The sequence below is a fragment of the Ranitomeya variabilis genome, chromosome 4 (genome assembly GCF_051348905.1).
Source record: "Ranitomeya variabilis isolate aRanVar5 chromosome 4, aRanVar5.hap1, whole genome shotgun sequence".
Lineage (NCBI taxonomy): Eukaryota > Metazoa > Chordata > Amphibia > Anura > Dendrobatidae > Ranitomeya > Ranitomeya variabilis.
This window is the reverse complement of record NC_135235.1, coordinates 764,352,174-764,375,907: the sequence shown is the minus strand read 5'-3', so window position 1 is coordinate 764,375,907 and position 23,734 is coordinate 764,352,174. Positions and strand designations below refer to the sequence as shown.

General features: G+C 47.8%; 1 protein-coding gene across 1 annotated transcript in view; it reads right to left on the bottom strand.

The window, feature by feature from the left end:
- Positions 1–22,058, bottom strand: part of LOC143766878 (uncharacterized) — a 65,728-nt gene extending 43,670 nt beyond the window's left edge. Inside the window, exon 1 of the mRNA XM_077254877.1 lies at positions 21,920–22,058. The gene's annotated coding sequence lies outside the window, so the exon portion shown is untranslated. The remainder of the gene's footprint in view (positions 1–21,919) is intronic.
- Between the last annotated feature and the right edge of the window lie 1,676 nt (positions 22,059–23,734).

Sequence of the window (23,734 nt, the reverse complement as noted above, 5' to 3'; positions counted from 1 at the left end):
TTTTTCATAACGTTCATAAGCCATTATGCTATTCACATTCCATATATTACACATTTCCTTATTTTAGCACAGATGAGTGCGGCCATTGATCTATTTTGTATGTGTCTATTTTTGGCTATGCACTAGCATAAATTATATATATATATTGTTCAGTCAGTTTACTTATTTTTACTATATATAACATGGGTGGTTCACCACAGCACTCACTTCCCCTGACGAAGCTGCTGCGGCAGCGATACGCGTGGGGCCAGTTCCTCACACCCCATCTGCATTTCATGCCGACCATTTTCGGTATGCGGGCTTAGGTGACTCCTACAGCCTCACATTTTTGTGGCTCCGACTTGCTCCTGATCTAGCTTAGTATTTATGGCATGATGCCGTTTTCTGCACATTCAGCAGTCTTATCTTGCCTCCTTGTTACCTTATCTTATTTTAGAGCATAGGGACCCATCACATATTGTTTTGGACCTTTTCCATCATTGCTTGGTTCACTCTGAGGGTCCCCTAAGGTCTTGGCAATCATGTTGGTGCATATGTGCTAGTTCTGTTGAGCATATTAGTGTAATATATACACACTTTATTCTGCATATTCAATTTAATTGGAGTGTTGTGTACATATTTGTGCATTTTAAATGTTTTTATGCTGTTTGTTGTGGTGTTCAATAAAACGTTTGCTATATTTTTCTACATTATGTGGTTGTGCGGGCCTGTTTTAGTCCAATCTTTCTTCTTCTTCATAGGCATCATAGCAACCGAGTGAGCTACCTTTATGGATGATACACTCCTGCCTATCCAACTATCGTATGGTAAATATCTCATAGATCCTGGGTTCATTAGTATTTGCACCAAGAATGAGGCTAAGTGAGCATTTATTAATTGTCGGTGGTCGGAGGTAGCCATTGAGGCAGATGGCACCATATTATGCATGTAGGGGGCAGTACTGTGGGAACATTAGAAAGTGGAGGGATGGCAGTACTGTGGGGACATTATACTGTGTGTGAGGGGGATGCCAGTCCTGTGGAAACATTATCCTGTGTCTGTGGGAAGCCACTATTGTAGGAACAAAATACTGTATGTGGTGGGATGATGGTACTGTGGGAGCTTTACACTGTGTGTGAGGGTATAGCGGTACTATGAGAACATTATACTGTGTGTGGGGGTATGGCGGTGTAAGAGGGTGGTGCTGTTATGGACAGTAAGGAACACGCTGTCACTTTAAGAGGCTGCACCCCCTTGTCTGGTGTGATGGAATGTTCTGCTTCTCCCCTGCAAGAGTCGGTGTGATGAACTAGTCTGTGCAGAGTGCAGGTGTGGAGCTGGAGCAGCGTGTGTGAGCTGAGGCTGCTGCAAAAAGGACTTTTTGTGCTGATGGCTGAAAGAGAGATGAACTGTGTCCTGATATAGCTGCAAGAGAGCCACGAAGATACAGAGAAAGGGATTTACAGTTTCCAGGAGCATCCCTAGGATCCAGAAGCAAGGAGAAGACCACGTTTCACAGAGCTGACAGAAAGCCGTGCGAACCACCATATTAGACTGCTGGGGGCCCCCCTGGGACTGGACCCGAGTCCCCAACATCACCGTGAATTTGTTCCTGTTTTGTGCACCCGTCAGGGTCTAGTGTAGGCTTCAATAGTCAGTACACGGGAGCCGTGTGGCCTGCTTAGTAAAGGCCAGGGAGGTTATATGTAGAGTAGCATCATCACTTGTTTACTGTTTACATTTGGGTTGTTAGACATATTTTGAGTCTGCAATAGTTGGAGAGCCGTGCTGTTTTACGGAAAGTTAAAGTTCATAACTCTTGTAAATTGTCTGTTGCCATTGTATACCCCTGTTTGCATCTTCCTCATTCCCTTCATTCCTTGCCTTCCAATAAATCTACCCTTTGTTGTTTGTACCTCATCTTGTGTAGAGTAGTCTTCCTGCACCGTGGTGGTCCCCCCGGCCATCGCTTCAAGTGGCGCTGCGAGCAAGGTACTGTCACTAAGATGGAGGCAGCAGACAGCAGTGGCGGGAATGCTAATTTTAATGGAGATGCTGTGGGCATTGGTGGAACCCCTGCAAGGACACTCCCTATGGGCACCATATTTAGTGTGCTACCAAAGTTTGACGGCAAGAATATGCCACTGTCCGACTGGGTGTCCCGGCTGCAAAGCACCCTGAAGATTTATAACAACAGCCCAGACCTTGAAGTGGACATTGCGTTAACTGCCCTAGAGGGAGAAGCCCGTAGAAATGTCTGCCTACAACCAGAACTCACCCGCAGTACCCTGAAGGAGCTAGTGAAGTTCCTGGAAGAGATCTACGGCGAGACAGCTAGCGCCGGACACCTTCGCGCCAAATTTTTCTCTAGGCTGCAGCGGGAAGAAGAAGGAATTTCTCAGTATGCAACAGCACTGCAAGAAGTGTTAGCAGAGGTGCAAAGAAAGGAGGCGGATGGATTTGGCGGAATGGGCTCTAAAGACCGGATACTCCGGGAGCAATTCATTCTGGGACTGCACAGCACATCCTTGAGGCGAGCACTGTCAGAACGGGTCCGGGCAGATCTGGCTCTTACGTTTCCTCAAATCCTGTCAGAAACAGTGGCCCAAAGTAAAGAGAGCTATGCGTCTGGGGTGATGCGTGTGCAGGGCGCAAATACCAGAGGGGACCCAAACCATCAGGAGGTGCTGGTCCAGGTGGTGCAAGACTTGCAGCGGTCCCTTGTCAACGTGCAAGAGAAACTGACCCAGATGGAGCAAAGAGTGGGGGAACTACAACAGTCTGACCCACTCATGCACCCATTTTTCAGCCAGACCGAAGGGATCAGTGGGAGCAAGCCCCCTCCCGTCAGGCATCGGAGGCACGAGGACAGGCTCGAGGTTCCCCTCGGCGAGAAGGAGGCATCCAATGCTGGGAATGTGGAGGACGGGGGCACCTTGCCAGAGACTGTCGGAACTATACTAAAGGCCAGCGGAAGCCGCCGTTAAACTACCAACCCCTGCAGTAGTGCGGCACTCTGCGGGGGAGGCAAGGAGAGAGGCCGCTCCATATCATAACGAACGCTTGATTGCTGGGAGCCCCATCCTACTGTCAGGACTCTGAACATTTTTTACCTTTTGTGCATCACTGCCCTTTTCCAACATGGTGTCTTTGGTCTCACGTGCACTTGTCTTCCTGCTATAAAACTCCACCCCAGCCTTCAGTCTGTGCTAGATTATTCTGCCTTTCATCCAGCTCCTGACCTCTGATTACTCCCTGGCTACACACCTGCTCCTGTGAACCTGTGTGGTGATCCTGCTACTCTGCTCTGAGTTCCTGCTGCATACACAAGTCTCCAGTAATCCTCCTTCATCTGCTGCTCATGTTTACTTCATCTGCATTTGCTGGACATGTAAGCTGCTGCTGCTGCAATAACCTGAGACTATTAACCAGGCCTCCCTGGTTGAGCTAAGATATGATTTGAACTGCCTTATAAGCATATCTATCTGTGTCAGGACTAAGTCAAGGATTTATTCTTGTCAAGTATCCTCAAGTATAACTGTACTTCATAGACTTTCTGCTTGATTGCTTGTTTCTCTGAAGTTTCCTATAGACTGCTAAGCTGCGTTTATTATTTGCACCAAGGGTTGTGGACTTGAGTTTCTCTCTGCACCTGTTTGAATCACCGTGTGATAATATAGACTTTACCACTTATAAAACTGTGTCCTGTAGTTGTCTTGTTCCATGCAAAAAGTCTCCTGAGTTATCCCCTATAATTATTACAGGATAATCTAGCCTAAAAAAAAAAAAAGGAGACTTCTGGAACAATGACTGCAGAAAGCAGATTAGAGCAGGTGTTTTCCATAATTAGATCACTGCATAAAGATGTGGAAGGTCTGCAAAAGAAGTTTGGAAGCTTTAAACACAATCAACAGGTGTTTGGATAAACTTTGCAGAACTTGAGCAACCGCATGGCAGCCCAGGAAAACAAACTTGCTGGCATAGAGTCCCAGTATGGACGGGCTTTTCAGGACATAAGCACGCAAATAGCTGCACAAGTGACTTTACCCTCTGGGCAACCGCCGCCAGCTAGCCCACCTAAGTTGCCCCCATTCAGATTTAATGGTGATCGCGACAAATTTTGTGGCTTTGTGAATCAATGTATGCTATATTTTGATGTGCATGCTGACCGTTTTCCTACTGGTAGATCCAAAGTATTGTGTGTAATAATGCTACTGACCTCACGAGCACTCGCCTGGGCGAATCCGATGATTGAGTCTCCTGACCCACGGTTAAGTGACTTGGATGATTTCTTGGCCGCTATGGCATTAATGTTTGATGACCCTAATTGCCATGCAACCGCTGAATCTGCTTTGTTGTCTTTACTCCAGGCTAAACGTTCTGTTATTGAGTATGCCACTGAATTCAGGAGATTGGCGGTAGATACCAATCGGGACAGTTATGCACAAATGCCTATTTTTAAAAGGGATCTGTCTAGCATTGCAAAAGATGAACTAGCCCGCTCTGAGTCACCACAAGAGCTAGAGACATTTATACAGCATTGTGTGTGCATAGACATTCGCCTTAATGAGCGTAGGCAGGAGAAATTTGCTGCATATAACCGTGTTTCTAACTTTTCCCTTCCTTCCAAAGAGCCTGCAGGTAAAACCTCTCGGGAGGTGGAGGAGGTGCCCATGCAAATTGATTCTGTTCAGAGGCGCGAGATCAATGAGCGCCGGGAGCATCGCCTTCGTGAAAGTCTATGTTTCTACTGCGGCCAGTCTGACCACTTCTTGATCAATTGTCCTAAGTGTCCTAGACGGCCTAACAAGGTGCTAGCAGCAATAGGGGAGTATGACAACTGTGATGATGAATCTGACATCTCTGAATGTAGCCTGCCTTTAAACGCTGTATTCCATTCACTTTCTATGGCTTCACCCCCCAAGGAGCTGAAGGAAAAGAACTCTCACTGTTCTCTCCCTATTAAGATCCTGTGTTCAGGACAGTGGATTTCCAGTTTAGCTATGATTGACTCTGGTGCAGGTGGCAATTTCATGGATATCGCATTTGCCAAGGAACATGGTATTAAAACTCAGCAAAGAGCCTCTCCAATTACCATGGAAACAGTGGATGAATCACCTTTAATCTCTGGGCCTGTGGATCAGGAGACCGTACCCCTTGAAATTTTGTTGGAGCCTAATCATCAGGAGCAACTTTCTTTCTTGCTAATCTCTTCTCATTTCCCTGTGATTTTAGGCATTCCTTGGTTGCATTCTCAAAACCCAATTACCGTATTTTTCGGACTACAAGACGCACTTTTTCCCCCCCAAAAAAGGGGGGAAAATGGGGGGTGCGTCTAACAGTCGCAATGCAGGCTTACCGTGGCGGCAGAGGTGCGGTGGCAGAGGTGCGGCGGCAGAGGTGTGGCAGCAGAGGTGCGGAGATGAGGAGGCGCAGTGAGCGGGGTCCCTTTTCCCGGTGAGGTGATGCAGCAGCCCGGTAAGGCAGCAGAGCCGGGTGAATCCTGTTATCGGTGGGCGCGGCCATCTTCCTGAGGACGCGCGTTCGCAGATGGAGCTCTGCTGCCCGGGGCTTCAGGAAAATGGCCGCGGGATGCCGCGCGTGCGCAGATGGGGATCGCAGCGGCCATTTTCCTGAAGCCCCGGGCAGCAGAGCTCCATCTGCGAACGCGCGGCCTCAGGAAGATGGCCGCGCCCACCGATATCAACAGGATTCACCCGGCTCTGCTGCATTACCGGGCTGCTGCATCACCTCACCGGGACTTTGGACTCTGTATACCGTACTCCATCCTTTTGCTTCCCAGGATGGGTGCAGCAAGGTTCAGGAAGGATCTCGTGGGCACATGGACTGGAGATGATGGAGGTAGTGGTGTACATTGTGAAGCGAGTATTCCACAGGAGATCAGATGTCTGAGTCCTTGCCGCTTCCCGGCGCTCCTCAGCACCGCATGGCACGGCCGGCTCTCCGCCTCCAGCAGGGCTCGCAGCAGTACAGAGGCGCTTTTCCCGCAGTGTCCGGTCATGGCGGCTGTGTCTCGGTAGCGGAGCTCCTCACTTATTACCGGCTTCTGAAATAATTATTGCGCTGAGGAGCGCCGGGAAGCGGCAAGGACTCAGACATATGAGCTCCTGTGGAATACTCGCTTCAAAATGTACACCACTACCTCCATCATCTCCAGTCCATGTGCCCACGAGATCCTTCCATCACCTCACCGGGGAAAGGGACCCCTCTCATGCCATACCTCTCACTGTGCCTCCTCATCCCAGCACCTCTGTCAGTAACCACTGCTGCCACACTCCCATGGACACTAGGCCGTGGCGTCGCCCACCTAAGCAGGAAGGGACCCTGCTCAGGTGCACGCCGTACCGCATTACCCCACCTCTGCCGCCACCATGCCTCTTGTGACCCTGCTCTGCCACCACCAGCCCTCAGGTAAGATACTGTAAATTCGGACAATAAGATGGACCCCCATCTTATAAAAAATCCTTTTTTCTGCAATTTTCACCCCAAATTTGGGGTGCGCCTTATGGTCCGGTGCGTCTTATAGTCCGCGAAATACGGTATCAACTAGGAGACCAAGATGATTATCTTCCTAACAAGGAGCAACTCAACGTTAACAGAAGCTGTCCCTGAGTCCACAGCTACGAAACCACATGTAAAGGTATTTTCTTTACCTCCAGCTTATAAAGAGTTCTCTGACATCTGTGACAAGAAGAATGCAGATCAGCTTCCTCCACATAGGCATTATGACTGTCCCATTGAGCTGCTGCCCGGGGCAGCCATTACTTTTGGTAACGTATACCCTTTGGCGGCACCTGAGCTTCATGCCTTAAAATAATATATTGATGAAAATCTGGCCAAAGGCTTCATACGTCCTTCTTCCTCACCAGGAGTGGCACCTATCTTCTTTTTAAAGAAGAAGGACGGGACCCTGAGACCCTGTATTGACTATCGAGAACTCAATAAGGTAACCATACGAAACCGTTACCCTTTGCCTCCGATTCCCGAATTACTGGAAAGAGTCCGCCATGCTAAAGTGTTCTCTAAACTGGATCTTTGTGGGGCTTATAAATTGGTGCGTATTCGTCCAGGGGATGAGTGGAAGACAGCATTCAGATGCCGGTATGGACATTTTGAATCTCTTGTGATGCCCTTCGGGCTTTGTAATGCCCCTGCAACATTTCAACACCTTGCTAATGACATTTTCAGAGATTTGTTGGACCAGTTTGTAGTGATCTCTTTGGACGATATACTAATCTTTTCTGACTCTCTACAGGAACATGAAGAACATGTCAAAACTGTTTTAAGACGTCTGAAAGAGAACCATCTGTATATTAAGCCGGAGAAATGCGAGTTCCATCGTTCTGAGATACAGTTCTTAGGGTATATATTATCTCTCCCCAGGGGCTGAACTGTTGTGAATTCTGCTCTTGGGCTCCCTCCGGTGGTTGTAAGTGGTACTGCTGCTCCTTTGGATCTCAGCACTCATCAGGTGCTTTCACTCACTACCAATTCTGACTGGGCTATTTAATCTGGCTAGATCCTTTAGTCAGTGCCAGTTGTCCATGGTTTTTGGAGGATTCACATCTCTGCTTGGTTTCTCTTGTTATACTGTCCAAATCATCAAAGATAAGTCCTGGCTTTGTTTTTGCAGTCCACATGCTGTGGACCTTATAGCTCTGTGCATTTCTATGTTATTTCTTGTCCAGCTTTGTCTGCGTAAGGATTTATTCAGCCAAGCTGGAAGCTCTGGAGATGCAGAGTTACCCTCCATGCCTTTAGTTAGGTGTGGAGATTTTTGTATTCTCTGTGGTGGATATTTTGTAGTATTTTAATACTGACCGCACAGTGCTCTGTCCTGTCCTTTCTTTTTAGCTAGCTTGGCCTCCTTTGCTAAATTGTGTTTTCAGTCTGCGTATGTAATTTCCCTCTCCTCTCAGTCAATATTTGTGGGGGGCTGTCTATCCTTTGGGGATTTTCTCTGAGGCAAGATAGTTTTCCCGTTTCTTTCTTTAGGGGTAATTAGTCCTCAGGCTGTGACGAGGTGTCTAGGGAGTGACAGGAACATCCCACGGCTACTTCTAGTTGCAGTGTTAAGTTCAGGGTCTGCGGTCAGTAAAGGTACCACCTTCTCCAGAGCATGTCTCATGCTGCTCCTAGGCCACCAGATCATAACAGTACAACTGGCCCACAATGAGTTAAATGCATCTCAAAAGAAGGGAAGAAAAGTGCTGAGCCATTTTTTTTTCTGTAGTCTATTTTGTCTTCTCTTCCCTCTTAATCTCTGGGTGGCTCAGGAGTTTGGCGCTGGCATGGATGTTCAGGGATTGGCTTCTCGTGTGGATCAGCTTGCTGCAAGAGTACAGGGTATTTCCGATTATATTGTCCAGACTCCGGTTTTAGAGCCTAGAATTCCAACTCCTGATTTGTTTTTTGGGGACAGGTCCAAGTTTTTGAGCTTTAAAAATAACTGCAAACTGTTTTTTGCTCTGAAATCTCGTTCCTCTGGTGATTCCATTCAGCAAGTTAAAATTGTCATCTCTTTGCTGCGTGGTGATCCTCAGGATTGGGCATTTTCCCTGGAATCTGGGAATCCGGCCTTGCTTAATGTAGACACCTTTTTTCAGGCGCTAGGGTTATTGTATGATGAACCTAATTAAGTGGATCATGCAGAAAAGACCTTGTTGACCCTGTGTATACTGCCAGAAATTTAGAAAATGGTCTGTGCTCACGAAATGGAATGAGGATGCTTTGGTGGCAATTTTCAGAAAGGGTCTTTCTGAATCCGTTAAAGATGTTATGGTGGGGTTCCCCACGCCTGCTGGTCTGAGTGATTCTATGTCTCTGGTCATTCAGATTGATCGGCGCTTGCGCAAGCGCAGAGTTGTGCACACGATGGCATTGTCCTCTGAGCGGAGTCCTGAGCCTATGCAGTGTGATAGGATTTTGTCTAGAGCTGAACAACAAGGATTCAGACGTCAGAATAGGTTGTGTTTTTATTTCGGCGATTCTGCTCATGTTATTTCCGATTGTCCTAAGCGTACAAAGAGACTTGCTAGCTCTGTTACCATCAGTACTGTACAGCCTAAATTTCTGTTATCTGTAACCTTGATCTGCTCATTGTTGTCATTTTCTGTCATGGCATTTGTGGATTCAGGCGCCGCTTTGAACTTGATGGACTTAGAATTTGCCAAGCGTTGTGGGTTCCCTTTGCAGAATCCTATTCCTTTAAGGGGCATTGATGCTACACCTTTGGCTAAAAATAAACCTCAGTTCTGGACACAGCTGACCATGTGCATGGCGCCAGCACATCAGGAAGATTGTCGTTTTCTGGTGTTGCATAATTTGCATGATTCTATTGTACTGGGTTTTCCATGGTTACAGGTACATAACCCGGTGCTGGATTGGAAATCTATGTCTGTGACTAGTTGGGGTTGTCAGGGGGTTCATAATGAAGTTCCTTTGATGTCAATTTCCTCTTCCCCCTCTTCTGAAAGTCCTGAGTTTTTGTCAGATTTCCAGGATGTATTTGATGAACCCAAATCCAGTTCTCTTCCGCCGCATAGGGACTGTGATTGTGCTATTGACTTGATTCCAGGCTGTAAGTTCATTAAGGGTCGACTCTTCAACCTGTCTGTGCCAGAACATACCGCCATGCGGAGTTATATTAAGGAGTCCTTGGAGAAAGGGCATATTCGGCCATCTTCTTCACCTTTGGGAGCGGGGTTTTTTTTGTTGCCAAGAAGGATGGCTCCTTGAGACCCTGTATTGATTATCGCCTCTTGAACAAGATCACGGTCAAATTTCATTACCCTTTGCCTTTGCTTTCTGATTTGTTTGCTAGGATTAAGGGGGCTAGTTGGTTTACTAAGATTGACCTTCGAGGGGCGTATAATCTTGTTCATATTAAACAGGGTGACGAATGGAAAACTGCGTTTAATACGCCCGAAGGCCATTTTGAATACCTTGTGATGCCATTCGGGCTCTCTAATGCTCCATCTGTGTTTCAGTCCTTCATGCATGATATCTTCCGCAATTATCTTGATAAATTCATGATTGTATATTTGGATGATATTTTGATTTTTTCCGATGATTGGGAGTCTCATGTGAAACAGGCCAGGATGGTATTTCAGATTCTTCGTGATAATGCTTTATTTGTGCAGGGGTCTAAGTGCCTCTTTGGAGTGCAGAAGGTTTCTTTTTTGGGTTTCATTTTTTCTCCCTCGTCTATAGAAATGGATCCGGTTAAGGTTCAGGCCATTCATGATTGGATTCAACCCACATCTGTGAAGAGTCTTCAGAAATTTTTATCGCCGTTTTATTGCCAACTTCTCCAGTGTGGTTAAACCCCTGACCGATTTGACAAAGAAAGGCGCTGATGTGACAAATTGGTCCTCTGCGGCTGTTTCTGCCTTTCAGGAGCTTAAACGCCGATTTACTTCTGCCCCTGTGTTGCGTCAGCCGGACGTTTCTCTTCCTTTTCAGGTTGAGATTGACGCTTCTGAGATTGGGGCAGGGGCCGTTTTGTCTCAGAGGAATTCTGATGGTTCCTTGATGAAACCATGTGCCATCTTTTCCCGAAAGTTTTCGCCTGCGGAACGCAATTATGATGTCGGCAATCGGGAGTTGTTGGCTATGAAATGGGCATTTGAGGAGTGGCGACATTGGCTTGAGGGGGCCAAGCACCGTGTTGTGGTCTTGACCGATCATAAGAATCTGATTTACCTCGAGTCTGCCAAGCGGCTGAATCCTAGACAGGCTTGATGGTCCCTGTTTTTCTCCCGTTTTGATTTTGTGGTCTCGTATCTTCCGGGTTCTAAGAATGTTAAGGCTGATGCCCTCTCTAGGAGCTTTTTGCCTGATTCTCCTGGGGTCCTTGAGCCGGTCGGCATTCTGAAAGAAGGGGTGATTCTTTCTGCCATCTCCCCTGATTTACGACGGGTTCTTCAGGAATTTCAGGCTGATAAACCTGACCGCTGTCCAGCGGGGAAACTGTTTGTTCCTGATAGATGGACTAGTAAGGTGATTTCTGAGGTTCATTGTTCTGTGTTGGCTGGCCATCCTGGGATTTTTGGTACCAGAGACTTGGTTGGTAGGTTCTTTTGGTGGCCTTCTTTGTCACGGGATGTGCGTTCTTTTGTGCAGTCCTGTGGGACTTGTGCGCGGGCCAAGCCCTGCTGTTCCCGCGCTAGTGGGTTGCTTTTGCCTTTGCCGGTCCCTGAGAGGCCTTGGGCGCATATTTCTATGGATTTTATTTCAGATCTTCCAGTTTCTCAGAAGATGTCTGTTATCTGGGTGGTTTGTGATTGGTTTTCTAAGATGGTTCATTTGGTACCCTTGCCTAAGTTGCCTTCCTCTTCTGATTTGGTTCCGTTGTTTTTTCAGCATGTGGTTCGTTTGCATGGCATTCCTGAGAATATTGTGTCTGACAGAGGTTCCCAGTTTGTTTCTAGGTTTTGGCGGGCCTTTTGTGCTAGGCTGGGCATTGATTTGTCTTTTTCTTCCGCATTTCATCCTCAGACAAATGGCCAGACCGAGCGAACTAATCAGACCTTGGAGACTTATTTGAGATGCTTTGTGTCTGCTGATCAGGATGATTGGGTGACCTTTTTGCCATTGGCCGAGTTTGCCCTTAATAATCGGGCTAGTTCGGCTACTTTGGTTTCGCCTTTTTTTGCAATTCTGGTTTTCATCCTCGTTTTTCTTCTGGGCAGGTTGAGCCTTCTGACTGCCCTGGTGTGGATTCTGTGGTTGATAGGTTGCTGCAGATTTGGACCCATGTGGTGGACAATTTGGTTTTGTCTCAGGAGAAGGCTCAGCGTTTTGCTAACCGTCGTCGGGGTGTTGGTTCCCGGCTTCTGGTTGGGGATTTGGTCTGGTTGTCTTCCCGTCATGTTCCTATGAAGGTCTCTTCCCCTAAGTTCAAGCCTCGCTTTATTGGTCCCTATAAGATTTCTGAGATTATTAATCCAGTGTCTTTTCGTTTGGCCCTTCCAGTCTCCTTTTCCATCCATAATGTTTTCCATAGATCTTTGTTGCAGAAATATGTGGTGCCCGTTGTTCCCTCTGTTGATCCTCCTGCTCCGGTGTTGGTTGATGGGGAGTTGGAATATGTGGTTGAGAAGATTTTGGATTCTCGTTTTTCGAGGCGGAGGCTTCAGTATCTTGTCAAGTGGAAGGGTTATGGCCAGGAGGATAATACTTGGGTTGCTGCCTCCGATGTTCATGCTGACGATTTGGTTCGTGCTTTTCATTTGGCTCGTCCTGATCGGTCTGGGGGCTCTGGTGAGGGTTCGGTGACCCCTCCTCAAGGGGGGGTACTGTTGTGAATTCTGCTCTTGGGCTCCCTCCGGTGGTTGTAAGTGGTACTGCTGCTCCTTTGGATCTCAGCACTCATCAGGTGCTTTCACTCACTACCAATTCTGACTGGGCTATTTAATCTGGCTAGATCCTTTAGTCCGTGCCAGTTGTCCATGGTTTTTGGAGGATTCACATCTCTGCTTGGTTTCTCCTGTTATACTGTCCAAATCATCAAAGATAAGTCCTGGCTTTGTTTTTGCAGTTCACATGCTGTGGACCTTATAGCTCTGTGCATTTCTATGTTTTTTCTTGTCCAGCCTTGTCTGCGTAAGGATTTATTCAGCCAAGCTGGAAGCTCTGGAGATGCAGAGTTACCCTCCATGCCTTTAGTTAGGTGTGGAGATTTTTGTATTCTCTGTGGTGGATATTTTGTAGTATTTTAATACTGACCGCACAGTGCTCTGTCCTGTCCTTTTTTTTTAGCTAGCTTAGCCTCCTTTGCTAAATTCTGTTTTCAGTCTGCGTATGTAATTTCCCTCTTCTCTCACAGTCAATATTTGTGGGGGGCTGTCTATCCTTTGGGGATTTTCTCTGAGGCAAGATAGTTTTCCTGTTTCTTTCTTTAGGGGTAATTAGTCCTCAGGCTGTGACGAGGTGTCTAGGGAGTGACAGGAACATCCCACAGCTACTTCTAGTTGTGGTGTTAAGTTCAGGGTCTGCGGTCAGTAAAGGTACCACCTTCTCCAGAGCACGTCTCATGCTGCTCCTAGGCCACCAGATCATAACACTGGACATGGAATCTGGTAAGATTCAGGCTATCCTTGACTGGCCGGTACCCAAGAACATTAAGGAGGTCCAACATTTTATTGGTTTTGCAAATTTCTACAGACTCTTCATTCGAAATTTTTCTGATATTGTCCGTCCCATTACTTCCTTGACAAAGAAGGAAAAACCCTTTAAGTGGTCATCACAGGCTCAAGAAGCTTTTGATCGGCTGAAGATCTGTTTCACATCAGCACTGCTGTTGATACACCCAGATCCCACACTTCCTTTCATTGTGGAGGTGGACGCTTCTGATAATGCTTTGGGGGCTATTCTCTCCCAAAGAACTGGAGAGAAGGGTCTGCTACATCCTTGTGCTTTCTTTTCCCATAGACTAACCTCAGCAGAGAAGAATTACGACGTGGGAGACAAGGAATTGCTGGCTTATATTGCGGCTTTCAAAGAATGGAGGCATCATCTGCAAGGAGCTGAACAACAGATCATAGTGCTAACTGACCATCGCAATCTAGAGTCCCTTAGATCCGCTAGATGTCTTTCTCCTCGTCAGGCTCGTTGGAACTTATTTTTAAATCAATTTAACTTTGTTATCTCGTACCGTCCAGGTTCTCGTAATGGGAAGGCTGATGCTTTATCCCGAATCCATGCTGCGGATTCCGTACCTGGAGCCCCGTCCAAGTCCATTCTATCTGATGCCAATTTCATCGGAGTTATCCACGATCAGGACTTGTGGAAGGAGTGCAGGGAGGCCTATGAAGGTGATGTATTTCTGGCCAACCCACTTGTGGATATTAATCTTGTCTTTAAGGGTGGCATGTGGTTCAGAGATCGACGTATCTACGTCCCAGAGGTCGTCCGTCTGCAGATCCTCAGGTTGGTAAATGACTCCAAGTTGGCTGGTCACAGGCAGGTACAGAAGACACAAGAGTTCCTGAGCCGATTCTTCTGGTGGCCAATTTGCCTGAAGGATATCAAGGACTATGTTCTCTCTTGCGAGGTATGTGCCCGTTACAAGACTCCTCATGTGGCACCTACGGGTCTTCTACAACCATTACCTGTTCCGTCCCGCCCTTGGGGGTCTATATCAATGGACTTTAGTGTGGAGCTGCCTACATCGGGGGGCATGAATACAATCATGGTGGTAGTTGATCGCCTGACTAAAGCTGCTCATTTTGTTCCGTGCACCGGCCTCCCCTAAGCTAAAGATACAGTGAACTTGGTTATACAGAATGTCATTCGGTTGCATGGGGTGCCGGATGAGATCATCTCGGACCGTGGAGTACAGTTCTCTTCAAGATTCTGGAAGGGGTTTTGCTCTGCACTCAATATTAATGTCTGTCTCTCTTCTGCTTACCATCCCCAGACAAATGGTCAGACTGAGCGTACCAACCAGACGCTGGAACAATATCTAAGATGTTATGTCAGCCATCTCCAGGATGATTGGCTGGAGTTGTTGCCGTTAGCCAAATTTTCATACAATAATTCTCAGAGCACCTTCACTAAATTTACACCTTTCTTTGCCAATCTGGGTTATCATCCGTGTATTTTACCTAGGTCTCCATTTAATTCTCCGGTTCCAGCAGTGGAGGAAAGGCTGACTGCGATGAGACAAAATCTGGAGGTTCTGAAGGAATCCCTGACCACAGCTCAAGAATGTTATAAGAGATCGGCTGATAGATTCCGTAAACCTGCACCCATGTTCAAGGTAGGAGATTCCGTGTGGTTAGCAACTAAGAATCTGAAGTTAAACATTCCTTCACAAAAACTTGGACAGAAATTCATTGGCCCTTTCAAGATCAATGGTATTGTGAGCTCTGTGGCCTGCCGGCTAAAGCTACCTAGGACAATGAAGGTACACCCAGTTTTTCATGTATCTTTACTAAAGCCTGTATCTCCTAATACCTTCCAGGGACGTGTTGTGCCACCTCCGCAGCCTGTGGTGATTGATGGGCAAGAACAATTTGTGGTGGAGGAAATTATTGATTCCAGGATCAGCAGGAATCGGCTCCAATATCTGATAAGATGGCAGGGATATCCCCCTGAGGAAGACTCTTGGGAACCTGTGGAAAACATCAATGCCCAACAGAAGATTTCTCGTTTTCATCAGAGATTCCCTGAGAAACCAGGTCCAGGATCGTCCTGAGGCCGCTTCTAAGGGTGGAGTAATGTCAGGACTCTGAACATTTTTTACCTTTTGTGCATCACTGCCCTTTTCCAACATGGCGTCTTTGGTCTCATGTGCACTTGTCTTCCTGCTATAAAACTCCACCCCAGCCTTCAGTCTGTGGTAGATTATTCTGCCTTGCATCCAGCTCCTGACCTCTGATTACTCCCTGGCTATACACCTGCTCCTGTGAACCTGTGTGGTGATCCTGCTACTCTGCTCAGAGTTCCTGCTGCATACACAAGTCTCCAGTAATCCTCCATCTGCTGCTCGTGTTTACTTCATCTGCATTTGCTGGACATGTAAGCTGCTGCTGCAATAACCTTAGACTATTAACCAGGCCTCCCTGGTTGAGCTAAGATATGATTTGAACTGCCTTATAAGCATATCTATCTGTGTCTGGACTAAGTCAAGGATTTATTCTTGTCAAGTATCCTCAAGTATAACTGTACTTCATAGACTTTCTGCTTGATTGCTTGTTTCTCTGAAGTTTCGTATAGACTTCTAAGCTGCGTTTATTATTTGCACCAAGTGTTGTGGACTTGAGTTTCTCTCTGCACCTGTTTGAATCACTGTGTGAGAATATAGACTTTACCACTTATAAAACTGTGTCCTGTAGTTGTATTGTTCCACGCAAAGAATCTCTTGAGTTATCCCCTATAAATATTACACCTACGTGCTGAATTCGAAGGAGTTATGGTGGATTTCTTGATAGATACCGGGTCACAAGTGACAACGATGCCAGAAGAGTACTTCAAGCAGCATTTCCAGGCCCTGGCCAAGCCAGAAAAAGAGACATTGATCCAGTTGTTTGCTGCCAACCAACAACCGATCCCGGTCACAGGGGTCATGTGGATGAATATTCGAATCTGTGGGCAAGAAGTTGGGAAAAAAGGGATCCTGCTAGTCCCTGAGCCTATCAAGGAAGATGTGCCTGTAGTACTGGGAATGAATATCCTACGTGAACTCAATCAGATTATGTTTACCAAACGGGGACCTGGATATTGGAGGAAGGCTACTACACATAAGCCTACTCAAGAAGCCCTTCAACGACTGATCCACATCTGTGGGACGCAGAAGAGTGTGCCATCTTATCAGACGGTAGGGGTCATCAGGGCTCCTGGTAAAGAACCTGTAATCCTACCTCCCGAGCGAGAAACTATAGTATACCTTCCAGTGGGGACTCACCGCAACCTTGACGGGTTGGAAGTGGCTGTTCAGCCTGTGGTAGGCAGAGGAGTAGACCAAGAAGTCATGATAGCTCATACGATAGCTGTGGTCCAGCAAGGACATGTCCCCATAAGAGCTTTGAATGTGGGCCCCGGGGAGGTCACCTTGCCACGAGGGACACATCTGGCCCTGGTGTACCTACATAAGGGTGAAGTGGTGAGTCAGAAGGAGATGTCTTTATCACCGAAAGAAGGAGAGGGGTGGACCCTAGCAGTTGCTGCAGGGGACGAAGAGACGCCATCCCCGGAGTGGAGTTGAGCAAATGGAAGTGGATGTGAATGCTCTGGGCCCTGAGCGTGTGCAAGCAATAGAAACTATGCTGTGGGAAAATCAGGCCGCATTCACCCGGCCGTCACGACGAAGATTTCGGCTGTACTGAAGCCATCACGCATGAGATACCCACTGGGGAAGCTCGTCCAATTCGAGAACGATACCGGCAGATCCCGCCCAAGATGTATCAAGAGGTGAAAACATTACTGAGGCAGATGCTGGATTCAGGAGTGGTGCAGAGTAGTCAGAGCCCTTGGGCAGCCCCGGTGGTGTTCATCAAGAAAAAGGATGGGACCATCCGGTTCTGTGTAGATTACAGGAAACTCAATGCCTACACTGTTCGAGACTCTTATCCGTTGCCCCGGAATCTTTGACAGCGTTGGGGAAAGCCAAGTACTTCTCTACCCTGGACCTAACAAGCGGATACTGGCAAGTAGCCATGGCAGAGAAAGACAGAGAGAAAACTGCCTTCATCCTCCCTATGGGGCTGTTCGAGTTTAACCGGAAGCCCTTCGGGCTCTCCAATGCTCCAGGCACCTTTCAACGGCTGATGGAAAAGTGTTTGGGAGACTTAAATTTTGAGGCTACCCTGATCTATCTGGATGACATCATTGTGTTTTTGACCTCTTTCAAAGAACACCTTGCCCGGCTTGGACAGGTACTCAAAAGACTGTGGGCCCATAACCTGAAGGTGAAGCCAAAGAAGTGCCACCTCTTCAAGAGAGAGATCGAGTACCTGGGCCACAGTGTCACAAGATGGAGTTCTACCCTCACCAGAAAAAGTGGCTGCTATCCAGAAGTGGCCAGTCCCTCGAACAGTGAGAGAACTCCAGGCCTTCCTGGGACTCGCTGGGTACTACCGCCGATTTGTTAAAGACTTCGCGAAGGTGGCGGGTCCTCTCAATGAGTTGCTGAGGGGGACCGCTGGAGTGCCGAAGACCCAGTGCATCCCCTGGGCACAGGGACAAGAAGAGGCCTTCCAGCCTATAAAGAATGCACTTACCTCAGCCCCGATTTTGGCCTACGCAGACTTCGATCAACCGTTCCTGTTGTACACAGATGGTAGCCTTCATGGACTCAGTGCAGTACTTTCTCAGATACAGGATGGACATGAGAGAGTCATTGGGTATGACAGCAGGTCCCTGCGAGACAGCGAAAGAAACCCTCACAATTACAGCTCCTTCCGGTTAGAGCTCCTGGCCCTGGTGTGGGCCATGACAGAAAAGTTTGCAGGCTTCCTGACAGGTACCAAGATTCAAGTTCGAACAGACAATAATCCCCTGGCCCACCTTGAGAATGCTAAATTGGGGGCCTTAGAACAACGGTGGGTGGCTCGCCTAGCCAAGTTCGACCTTACCATCTGTTATCGCTCTGCTACCGAAAACGCAAATGCTGATGGGCTGTCAAGAGTGACTGTGGAGACTCCAGTGGGGGATCTTGATGAGCAACTCGAAGAGGAAGCAACCCCAGACTTTCATAAGTTTAAGCCCCCAATGGTTGCGGCCCAGTCAAGAAGGGAGGCCTGCGCATTACCCCGGTCCCTGGGGAGAACCAATGAGGAATGGGGACATGTTCAGGATGAATACAAAGGGCTGAGACAGATGAAATGGTGGGTAACTCAAAAGCGGAAGCCTGGCAAACAAGAGAGAGATGAACTGGACTCTGAAATGAGGAGTGTGTTACACCAGTGGGATAGACTGGAAGTGCGAGAGTCAGTGCTATATCGTAAGAGGCAACAGCCAAAAGATATGGAAGTAAGGTGGCAAGTGGTCATCCCAGGAAGAATGGCTCAAGAAGTAGCTAAAGAAGCCCACGATTTTGGAGCGCACTTCGGCCCCACAAAGACCTACCAATGGTTACAGCGGTATGTGTATTGCCCCCGGTTGGAGTTTGTGGTGGAAGAGGTTTGCTGGCAATGTCGAGTATGTGACCTCATTAAGAGTACCGAACAGAGGGCACCCATCCAGACCATACAAACTAAGGAACCGCTAGAAGTCTTGATGATCGACTATCTCCTCGTGGGACACTCGGCCCGGGGGCTGCAATACTGTTTGATGATGACCGATCATTTCTCTAAATTCGCAGTAGTCACTCCGACTAGAGATCAGACTGCGGAATCGGTGGCGCGAGCCATATGTCAAGACTTCATCCGGGTGTATGGGTGCCCAAAGCGCATCCACTCCGACCAAGGCGCATGTTTTCAAGGCAAGGTGATGGAAGATTTGTATCATATGTATGGCATCGAGCGGTCCCGGACCACCCCTTACCACCCTCAAGGTAACGGAGCTTGTGAACGCTTCAACCGAACCTCACTTCAAATGTTGAGAACTTTGGAGGAGGATAAGAAGGCGTGCTGGCCAGACTATCTGCCGGAATTGGTCTGGACCTACAACAATCGGGTCCACTCCACCATGAGTTATACCCCCTATCTACTGTTGTTTGGAAGAGCTGGACGAGAGATCATTGAGCTGAATTTGGAACAGCCAGAGGAGCTGATGGAGCGAACTGTCACCTCATGGGTGAAAGAGCATCGGCAAGTCAACGATTGCAAACGATACGGCGGTTGGCGGGTCAGCAGCTGCAAGAAAAAGAACATACGGGCCACAAACCGACTCAAGAGTTACCGCTCCAACCTGAAGACCGAGTATTAGTCAGAGAGAAACGCCCCAAGGGAAAACTAAGTGAGGAGATGGGAAGTACAGCTGTACAAAGTTATCGAGCGAGTGTATGCTAACGGCCCTGTCTACAAGGTACAGATTGAGACTGGGGCATCGGCACCTAGAGTACTTAACAGAAATATGCTACGGCCTTGCCAGTCTGAGGTCTGTTCTACGCCCTTGTCGCCTGAAGGCGCTACTCCACTTCCTGAATCTGTAATGCCTGATGGTGAAATTGATGATGAGTGGTGGACCGTCCCTGACACAGTAGGGGGTCCTCAGCCGCACAGAGACGGTAATCCCATGGATGTACCAGTACCGCCATGCGAGGACGAGGCCAGACCAAGCTCACAATATCTCCTGCAACAAGTGTTCCTCTGGAAGATAGTCAAGCCTTGCCTGACAGCCAAGAGCTTCGGAGATCCCAGAGGTCTAATTCAGGGGTTCCACCAGTCCGATATGTAGAACAGTGTGCTCTGTCTGTTTTTACAACTTTTTTGCCTCCTCTGTAGGTGCTGTTTCCGCATTGCACGTTTCTCCATTTCACTTTGACCCTTATGCTGTGATGGCCGAGGACGACCATCATTAGGAAGGGATGCATGTAAGAGGGTGGTGCTGTTATGGACAGTAAGGAACACGCTGTCACTTTAAGAGGCTGCACCCCCTTGTCTGGTGTGATGGAATGTTCTGCTTCTCCCCTGCAAGAGTCGGTGTGATGAACTAGTCTGTGCAGAGTGCAGGTGTGCAGCTGGTGCAGCATGTGTAAGCTGAGGCTGCTGCAAAAAGGACTTTTGTGCTGATAGCTGAAAGAGAGAAGAACTGTGTCCTGATATAGCTGCAAGAGAGCCACAACGATACAGAGAAAGGGATTTACAGTTTCCAGGAGCATCCCTAGGATCCAGAAGCAAGGAGAAGACCACGTTTCACAGAGCTGACAGAAAGCCGTGCGCACCACCATATTATACTGCTGGGGGCCCCCTGGGACTGGACCTGAGTCCCCAACATCACCGTGAGTTTGTTCCTGTTTGGTGCACCTGTTAGGGCCTAGTGTAGGCTTCAATAGTCAGTACACGGGAGCCGTGTGGCCTGCTTAGTAAAGGCCAGAGAGGTTATATGTAGAGTAGCATCATCACTTGTTTACATTTGGGTTGTTAGACATATTTTGAGTCTGCAATAGTTGGAACACCGTGCTGTTTTACGGAAAGTTAAAGTTCATAAATCTTGTAAATTGTCTGTTGCCATTGTATACCCCTGTTTGCATTTTCCTCATTCCCTTCATTTCTTGCCTTCCAATAAATCTACCCTTTGTTGTTTGCACCTCATCTTGTGTACAGTAGTCTTCCTGCACCATGGTGGTCCCCCGGCCATCGCTTCAGCGGTACTGTGAGAACATTATAATATGTGTGGGGGTATGGCGGTAATGTGAGAACATTATACTGTGTGTGGGGGTATGGCGGTACTGTGAGAACATTATACTGTGTGTGGGGGTATGGCGGTATTATAAGAACAGTATACTGTGTGGGGGTATGGCGGTATTATGAGAACAGTATACTGTGTGGGGGTATGGCGGTACTATGAGAACATTATACTGTGTGTGGGGGTATGGCGGTACTGTAGGAACATTATACTGTGTGGGGGTATGGCGGTACTATGAGAACATTATACTGTGTGTGGGGGTATGGCGGTACTGTAGGAACATTATACTGTGTGGGTGTATGGCGGTACTATGAGATTATACTGTGTGGGTGTATGGCGGTACTATGGGAACATTATACTGTGTGTGGGGGTATGGCGGTACTATGAGAACATTATACTGTGTGGGGGTATGGCGGTACTATGAGAACACTATACTGTGTGTGGGGGTATGGCGGTACTATGAGAACATTATACTGTGTGTGGGGGTATGGCGGTAGTGTGAAAATCCCTTTTTTATGAGAGATGCCAGTACTGTGGAAACATTATACTGTGTGAGCGCCATCATATATATTACATAAGGGGTGTAAAAAGGAGAGTCATAAAAAAGCCTCCTCAGGGCTGTGCTGCATTTGTACAGACTGCTATCTGCCGTCCAGACGGGACCATGTGACACCAATGGGAAGAGGGAGGTTTCCGGAGGGAAGAGTCTAGAGGGTGCACCTGGTCAGGAGACCTTGATGGCGCAGTTACTGATATTATAAAGGCCGGAGCCCCAAAGGCAGAACAGATTTGGCGCCAACAAAGGAAAGGGGTGCGGGGAAGAATCTGAGGTACCAGCTCATGGTAAAGTGCCCGAGGCAGCTGGGTGTGGGGCAGAACCTGCTTACAGGGCATAATGGGGGCATTACACTGTGTGGGGCCAAGAAAGGGGCCCTGTACTAGGAGAACACTCCGCTCCTCACTTCCTGTCCTCCATAGTTGGCTCGTATGTATCTATTACAGGAAACAGAACAACAACGTTATGGTTCTTATAAAGGGGCAACAACAACCCCAAAAGAGTCTCCTCCGTGCAGAAGGGGTTAATGTCCCCGGCTGCGCTCAGTACTGGGGAATCTCCACATACCTCCACCTGCAGAGCCGCACTCCACAGATATGGCTGCTCTGTGCGCACAGGACCTGTGATGAGGTCACAGGGGAGGAGTCAGGGGTCACGTGATCCGCAGTGAAGACGCTACATGGAGACTTCTCCTCAGTCAGTGACATTCCCGCCATTATTCGCCCTCACTACTGGCACAATCACCTCGCGCCGCCTTTTCTACACAATGTTCTGTGTGGAATGTAACGTGTGATTTCTCTGGAGACAAATAGACCCCACACATGAGGGGATTATCACCGGTTACCGGACGTCTAGTATATGGCGGCATATGATTGTGCTATCGCCTCCACACCGGGAGCTAAAAGGCCGAAATCTCGCTTATTTACCTCCTTCCAGTGTCCGGCTAAGGCCGGCCTCACACTAGACCGTAATGCGGACGAGTGCTATGCGATAAAAGATCGCACAGCACTCGGCCGAATGTTAATCTATGGTTCAGCTCCCATCATCCGATATTTTCTCCACCGTATTTCGGATCCGAGGGAACTCGCAGCAGGCTGCGATTGTCAGCGTATCTCGGCCGAGAATCGCCAATGCAAGTCTATGGGTGCGAGAAAAAATCGGATTACACACGGACCATGCGTGTGCATTGCGAGAAATACGCAGCGGTGTTCTATTGAAAAGCCGGTAATTCAATTCAGTAAACCATCTCATATCCCCCTTTTTTTTTGCATATTCCACACTACTGTTAGTAGTGTGTATGTGCAAAATTTCAGCGCTGTAGCTGCTGAAATAAAGGGTTAAATGGCGGAAAAAATTGGCGTGGGCTCCCGCGCAATTTTCTCCGCCAGAGTGGTAAAGCCAGTGACTGAGGGCAGATATTAATAGCCAGGAGAGGGTCCATGGTTATTGGCCCCCCCTGGCTACAAACATCTGCCCCCAGCCACCCCAGAAAAGGCACATCTGGAAGATGCACCTATTCTGGCACTTGGCCACTCTCTTCCCACTCCCTGTAGCGGTGGGATATGGGGTAATGAAGGGTTAATGCCACCTTGCTATTGTAAGGTGACATTAAGCCAGATAAATATTGGAGAGGCGTCAATTATGACACCTATCCATTATTAATCCAATTGTAGGAAAGGGTTAAAACACACACACACACATGATTCAAAAGTAGTTTAATGAAATAAACACAGCGGTTGTTGTAATAATTTATTGTTCTCACAATCCATTTCCAGGCCCTCGCTTGGCAAAATAATAAACGCACAAGATACATACCTTCTGATGTCCGATCACTTCCCACGATGTAATCCATCTGAAGGGGTTAACTAATATTACAGGCACGAGCTGCGATAAACCACTCGCTCGTGCCTGGAATCCCCGGGTGCTGAAAGGAAAGCTGGATCTGTACTTACATTGAGTCGCGGTGATGCGCCCCCTGCTGGATATTCTCATGAACTGCAGCCTGGGAACTTTTTCCCACGCTCCAGGTAATATGAGGACATCCACCAGGGGGCGCATCACCGCGACTGAAGGAAATGCAGGTCAATGACCTACATTTCATTCATTCGCCGAGGATTACAGGCACGAGCACACCGCTGCATTAGCAGGGCTCCTGCTTGTAAATTATTTTATCCCCTTCAGATGGATTACATCGTGGGAAGTGATCGGACATCAGAAGGTATGTATATTGTGCGTTTATTATAAACCAAAAAGAAGATGGACTCCACGAGCTAAAAATTACAATTTTATTAAAGAACCATACAAACAATACATACAGATAAAATACGATAATAATAAATAATAAGTAGAGGAGAAGCGACACTAGTGCCGCATACATATGTA